The sequence below is a fragment of the Nicotiana attenuata genome, chromosome 7 (genome assembly GCF_001879085.1).
Source record: "Nicotiana attenuata strain UT chromosome 7, NIATTr2, whole genome shotgun sequence".
Lineage (NCBI taxonomy): Eukaryota > Viridiplantae > Streptophyta > Magnoliopsida > Solanales > Solanaceae > Nicotiana > Nicotiana attenuata.
This window is the reverse complement of record NC_031995.1, coordinates 7,179,485-7,186,884: the sequence shown is the minus strand read 5'-3', so window position 1 is coordinate 7,186,884 and position 7,400 is coordinate 7,179,485.

Here is a 7,400-nt window from a genome sequence, read left to right as displayed (position 1 = left end):
TGTAAGTGGCCCCTGCATTCTTTAAACCAAACGGCATCATCTTGTAGCAGTACATTCCCCACGGCGTAATGAAAGCCGTTTTCTCAGCATCTTCTTCATCCATCCAGATCTGATGATAACCAGCGAAACAATCCACAAATGATTGCAATTCATGCTTGGCACAATTGTCGATCAGGATGTGTATGTTTGGTAAGGGGAAATCATCTTCCGGACTGGCCCGGTTGAGATCCCGGTAGTCGACACAGACTCTAACCTTCCCGTCCTTCTTTGGCACTGGCACAATTTTAGCTAACCATGTTGGGGATTCCACTACCCTCAGAACTTTGGCTTTGACCTGCTTGGTGACTTCTTCCTTGATTTTCAGACTCATATCTGGCTTGAACTTTCTGAGCTTCTGTTTTACCGGTGGACATGTTGGATCAGTTGGCAGTTTGTGTGCCACAATAGATGTACCCAGACCAGTCATGTCATTGTACGACCAGGCGAAGATGTCCTGATATTCTCTTAGAAACTCGGTGTATTCCTTCTTTTCTGATGACGATAAGTGAACGCTGATTCGTGTTTCTTTGACATTCTCTTCATCTCCCAATTTAACAATCTCAGTCTCGTCCAGGTTAGACTTCGGCCTGTTTTCAAAGTTCTCGACTTCCTTAACAATCTCTTCCGGTATGTCATCTTCCTCTGAGTCTATGTCTGTTTGTTGCACTGTCTCATTGGATGTCACAGTCATTGGTTCATCAAGACAAGTAATAGTAATGTTGTATAAGTAAAGTAATGAGAGAAAATAATAAGAGTGTTGATTTGTAAGAAAAAATCGAAATGCTTTGATAAATTCCATAACTGTTTTGAACATTGAAGATCTTATTGTGAAATTTAAAAATGCGAAAAGAAAGTCAACTAGTAATAAAAGATAGTGCATGATGCTTGTTCGGCCTTGCTACCCCGAGGCTCGCCGAGCTCTGGTGGTCCTGATGGTCCAGTTATTGAGGCATGCTCCTTTGCTCACAGCCTGTATGGAAGGGCCTTCCTCCCCCTCCTCCTAAAAAATGACACAACAATCCATATCATCGTCTTCCAGGAACCTTACTGCTGCCAGTGCTTCCTCTTCTTACCCATAGATAACTTCGGGTGGTTGGAAAGTCTGTTCGAGGCGTGGTATTGGCTGCTCCAATGAATAGTAAGGGCCGCGCCATGGTGACGACCAGTGGTTGAATTCCTCCCAAGTATACTCATATCCCAATCCGAAGGTGGTGCCATGTTTCTTGAGTTTGATAGGCTTAGCGATTCCTTGGAGGTTCTTGCCTAGTCCCTTGCCAGGTTCGTATCCGCTCCGGTTCAATATGCTTTCAATTTTGTTGTCCCACCATTTGTCTTTATCAACGGTGTTAACCCACTCGATGTGGTGATAAGTCTCCCCGCCTATCTTTCTTCTGCCTCCTATTGTCGGGATGGTCTGGCGACTGTATATGGGATTACTACTGTCGCCGTGAATAATCACCTCTTGGTGATTCCACTCAAACTTCACTGCCTGATGTAATGTTGATGCTACGGCCCTAGCGGCATGAATCCATGGTCGTCCCAACAACAGATTGTATGATGCCGACACGTCTATTACTTGAAAGTCAACATCAAACCAAGTAGGCCCCATTTGCAAACACAGGCTAATTTCCCAAATGGTGGACCTTTGGGAACCGTCGAAAGCATTGACGTTGATGGCCCCATCCTTGATCTCATGCAGTCCCTTTCCCAATGTCCTGAGTGTTACCAACGGACAAATGTTGAGACTGGACCCTCCATCAATCAGGATTCTGGTGATAAAGTAATCTTCGCATTGCACGATGGTGTGCAACGCCTTGTTGTGACTCAACCCCTTTGGTGGCAGCTCATCTTCATGAAAAGTGATCTTGTGACTTTCTAATACCTGGCCTACCATGTTAGCCATCTCCCTGCCGGTGATGTTGCTCGGTACATACGCCTCACCCAGCACCCTTAACAGGGCATTTTTGTGCGCATCAGAGTTCTGTAGCAAAGCAAGGATAGAAATTTGCGCTGATGTTTTGTTCAGCTGATCAATGACCGAGTATCACTTGGCTTGTACCTTTCTCCAGAGATCGTCGGGCCCGGTTTCAGTGATGGTTTGTCGACTAGAGGCCTGCTTGCTTGACTCAGCCAAATGTTCCGGGGTATAAACCCTACCGGTTCTTGTCATACCCTGTGCCGCAACAGCTTCCCCGAACTTGACCTTCCCTTTCTTCTTGCCTCGGCTGTGTAGTCCCAAGGTATGGCATTTGTATGGAATGGTGTTACGGCCAACATTGCTACTGGAATTGGCGTGGCTATTTTTACCCCGAACGGAGCATGCACCTTAGGCGGTAAAATTGCAACTTCGAAGGGTGTAGGTACATTTGCTGGTGACATAAATTCGACCTCAATCGGCGCTGGCATCTTTGCAGAGGATGGTGCTTCAAACTCAAGCGGCATGGAAATATTTACCTCGGCGTCCCTAGAGGGCTGAATCTGGACTACAATCGGATTAAGGGTGACTATCGGCTTCTTTGGGTCGTCACCTTCTGTGATCAAACCGATCGATCCCTTGGGGTCCCAATCATCCTCTATTTCAATCATGTGAATGCCTCCACCCTTGTGATCTGGCAGAGGGTTATTGCGGACATTCGGAGCAGGCTCCTTTGCCACAATGATCTTGTTATCAATTAAAGTCTGGATATTATCTTTCAGAGCACGACATTCATCAATAGTGTGTCATTTCATGCCGGAATGGTATGCACAGGACTTATTTGGATTAACCCACTAAGAATGGTTCTTAGGAGCAGCAGGGATAGGGGTAACGCAACCAACAGTTTTGAGTCTTTCATACAATTGGTCGATAGGTTCAGCAATACCCGTATACTATTTTGGGGGTCTTCGGTCAAAGTTTGGTCGGGGTCTAGGGAAGTTTTGGCGTGGTGGAGGGGATTGGTAGTGGGATGGTTGAGTGTTGTAGGCTTGGTAAACATGTGTTGGTTGGGGATATTTGGGTGAAGTGGGCTGAAATGTGGGAGGTGATTGATAGGTGAGTGGTGGAGTTTGGTAAGAAGGTGAGGGTGCTTGGTAGTTTCGGATAGGCTGATATGTGATTGGAGGTATTGGGTATGTTTGGTATTTGACGGGAGATTTGGTTCTCTGTGCCACCATTACAGCTCCTACGTCCCTTTTCTTGGACACACCGCACGTAAGTCCTTGTTTGTAGCTTGCAAAGCCTCGAAATTCGTAACCATACCGCTTTTGATGCCCTCTTCGATCCTTTCTCCCAGCTTGATAATGTCGGAAAATTTGTGGCCCTCGATCATCATCAGCCTCTCATAATACTGTGGGTCCTGGGCCCGAATGAAGAATTTGTTCATTTGCTTCTCTCCTAAGGCAGGCCTAACATTAGCAACTTCTGAACTCCATCGAGTAGCATACTCGCGGAATGTTTATGTGGGCTTCTTCTTCAGATTTTGAATATAGAACACATCTGGTGCATTTTCTGTGTTGAACCTGAATCTGTCCATAAAATCGGACGCCATGCTNATAATTGTCATAAATTTAGCCATTACTCTTGGGAATGTCGTAGCAATGTTGAAGAGACAGCTAACCTTGTTAACGACAAGAAAGAAGAAGATGAGTCAACGTTATTGCTTGCACTCAAGGAAGAAGATAGGGATGATTGCAGCTCGTGGTATTTGGACAATGGAGCAAGCAATCATATGCGTGGATGCAAAGAAAAGTTTGTAGAGATTAATAAAATAGTGAGAGGTAATTTGTCCTTTGGTGATACCTCAAAGATTCAAATCGAAGGGATAGGTACGATTCTGATCTCCTGTAAAGATAGTAGTTACACGCTAATTCAAGATGTTTATTATGTGCCAAAATTAAAAAGTAATATTTTGAGTTTGGGCCAACTTCTTGAAAAGGAATATGACATCGACATGAAAAATATGCATCTTTGGCTTAGAGATTCAAGTGGAATTCTAATTGCTAAAGTGCACTTTGGCGTCCTCGAGCTTTTTCTTCAAGATGTTCAATATTGTTTTGTTGGAGGATTCGGCTTGACCGTTACCGACGCAATGATATGGCGTGGAGAGTATTCGCTTGATGTGCCATTTTTCGAAGAACTCGGCGGTCTTTTTTCCGGTGAATTGGGGTCCGTTGTCGCAGCTAATTTCTTTGGGGATGCCGAAGTGGTATATGATGTTTCTCCATATAAATGTGATAATTTCCTGTTCGCGTATTTGGCGAATGCACCTGCTTCCACCTACTTGGAAAAATAGTTAGTTAAAACTAAAAGGAATTGTGTGTTACCTCGTCCTGCTGGAGGGCCCCGACAACATCCATTCCCACTTGATAAATGGCCATGGTGATGTAACCGAGTGGAGGAGCTCGCCTGCTTGGTGTATCATAGGAGCGTATTTCTGACATTGCTCACACTTCTTGATGTAGTAGGCGGCTTCCTTCTTCATTGTGGGCCAGTAGTAACCTGCCCGAATGAGGCATCTAAAGAGGGCTCGGTTGCCGGTATGGGCACCGCAGTGGCCCTCATGTACTTCTTCGAGGACGCGCCTCGTTTGGTTCGGCCCTAGACATTTCACCAAGGGGCCCCCAAATGTTCTTTTGTACAGGTCGTGGTTGATAATGCTGTACCTGGCCGCCTGCATTCGAAGCTTTTTGGCTTCCTTTTAATCCGACGGGAGTACTCCCTCATGCAAGTATGTTATGATGCGGTTGATCCAGTCCCAAGTCAAATTTATAGAGTGTACCTCGAGTTGGTCTATTGACGAGTGGAGGAGGGTGACCACGTTTTCTTTAGTGAGGTCTTTGGTGGCTGTTGCTAATTTGGCGAGGCCATCTGCCTCGATATTTTGTGCTTGAGGTATCTGGTCGAGTTGTCATTCATCGAATTCTGGCAGTAGTTTATGAATTTCTGCCTGGTACTTTTGTATCCTTTGTTCTTTGACTTGGAAAGTCCCTGTGACTTGGTTGACAACGAGTTATGAATCACATCTGAGGACGACTCGTCGTGCTCCGTATTTGAGAGCCAGCTTTAATCCTGCAATTACGGCCTCATACTCGGCATCATTGTTAGTCATATCGGGGCACCATATGGACTGGCGGATAACTTCGCCTGTTGGGACCTCGAGTACGAGTCCCAGTCCAGATCCTGACGCGTTGGATGCGCCATCGGTGTATAGGTACCGTAGATCGGGTTGCCCGAGAGAGGTATGAGAAGCCTCCTGCTCGACCTCGGGCATTATTTTGGCACTAAAGTCGGCGAGTACCTGCGATTTTATCGCTGTTCGCGGCTGATATGTTATATCGTGCTCGCTTAATTCTATGGCCCACTTGGCTAGTCTTCCGACAATTCGGGTTTATGTAGGATGCTCTGCAGGGGGAAGGTCGTTACCACCGATATGGGATGGCACTGAAAATAGGTTCTAAGCTTTCGTGAAGCTATAACCAATGCTAAGGCCAATTTCTCGAGGTGGGGGTACCTCGTTTCGGCGTCGACCAGGGTTTTGCTAATATAATAAATTGGAGATTGCGTACCTTTATTTTCGTGGACCAGCACTGCGCTTATCGCGACTTCTGAGACGGCCAAGTATATTAGGAGGCGTTCGCCAGGTTCTGCTTTGGCGAGCAGTGGGGGCAAAGACAAGTATGCCTTTAGTTCCCTCAAGGCCTCGATGCATTCTGAATTCCACTGGAGCCCGTTATCTTTTTTCAGCACGTTGAAGAATTTGTGGCACCTGTCGGATGACCGTGAGATGAACCTCGATAAGGCGGCTATACGACTGTCGCGCCTCCTTTTTCTCGCGAAATCGGGTTTATGACATTTTGGAGGACAACTCATTCCTTTTGGGAATTGGGTTTGATTTAAAGAGTCGCCACCTAATGATTAGGGTGCATTAGGACACCAAGGAGATTTGATTTGGGTAACCAGAGATTGGGTAAGGGCTTGAAATTATTCTAAGGGGAAGTTGTTAGGCACCCCTCAGAATCCACTAGTGTGGTTTCCGGCCAGACTATTATTGTGAATTTAGGTACAAATAAGTGTAGGCAAATAAAACTTCAAATAAGAGGGGATTTTCACATAATGGTTTACAAATAAACAAAGTTGGAAAGAACTTAGAAGAAAGAGTTTGAAATTTTAGAAGAAACAAAGAAATAAAGGGAAAGGGGATCCTAGGTTTATTAATAATATGGATCACCCCACACAATGTCCGGTAATCACTCCTCAATGAGGGGCTACACGTGACATTATCGCGTGGTCATCATATCCATATCTACCCTTCCCACCCCGTTAAGGTATTAAAGTGCGGAATGGTCTCGTTTACTTATTGCATGCTATTACCCGTCCCAATCCTATCAGTCTCGGAGGCATTTAGGACTACTAATCCTAAAGGAAAGGGATGTTAGGCTTATTTGTGGTTTCAAAGGGACAAAATTCTAAGGCGACATACAAAACATGTAATACAGGAAAGCACATAACAAGCAAATGCTCAAATATACCCCCCTTTTAAACAAAGAAGCACGTAATTAGCATGACTTACACATACTGTTTAGGGTCTGATTGAATACTAAACGTGAAAGAGCTTAGAGGTTGAGGCAGACTGATTTATTATATAATTTCAGATAAGAGGCCCAAACCAGGCATGCCTGCTGGTTGTAGTTATTAACAGAAACAGATTTAATTTACAACTTTACCCTAAGGCTTGCCTAAGTGCTGGACAAGGATCCTATAGGCATGGTATCTACTGAATTCAGAAAAGCGATGAAATAACAAGGTCTAAAATAAACTGAATACATCCTGGTAAAAAGGATAGTCAGATTATTAAAAGAAAGGCAAGTTTTAACGAAGGTTATAAATGCCGCAACTGGTAGTACCCATTATTACTGATTTTAGCTCTATTCGTGAATGAAGCGATTCAGATTCGATTAGGAGTTCCTATAGGCATGATTTCTAGGCGTTGTTGATTGTAAGCCTTTGCAGACATGGTATAAAATGCAGAAGACTCGTTTTAAGCCTATGAACATGATATCTAGATGCAGAATTTGTTTAAGACCTATGAACATGATAACATGATATCAGAAATTTGTTTAAGACCTATGAACATGATATCAGAAATTTGTTTAAGACCTATGAACATGATATCTAGGTGCAGAATTAGCTGAAGACCTATGAGCATGATATCTAGGTGCGATTGAACGGGCAGATTTAGATAATCCTGTAAGCATGATTTCTATATGAATGTAGTAGTCCTATGATCATGATTTCTATGTGAATGATGGGTATACAGAATTCAGAAGGACCTATAGGCATGATTTCTATGTACATATGCAGAATTCAAAATTTCTATAGGTAT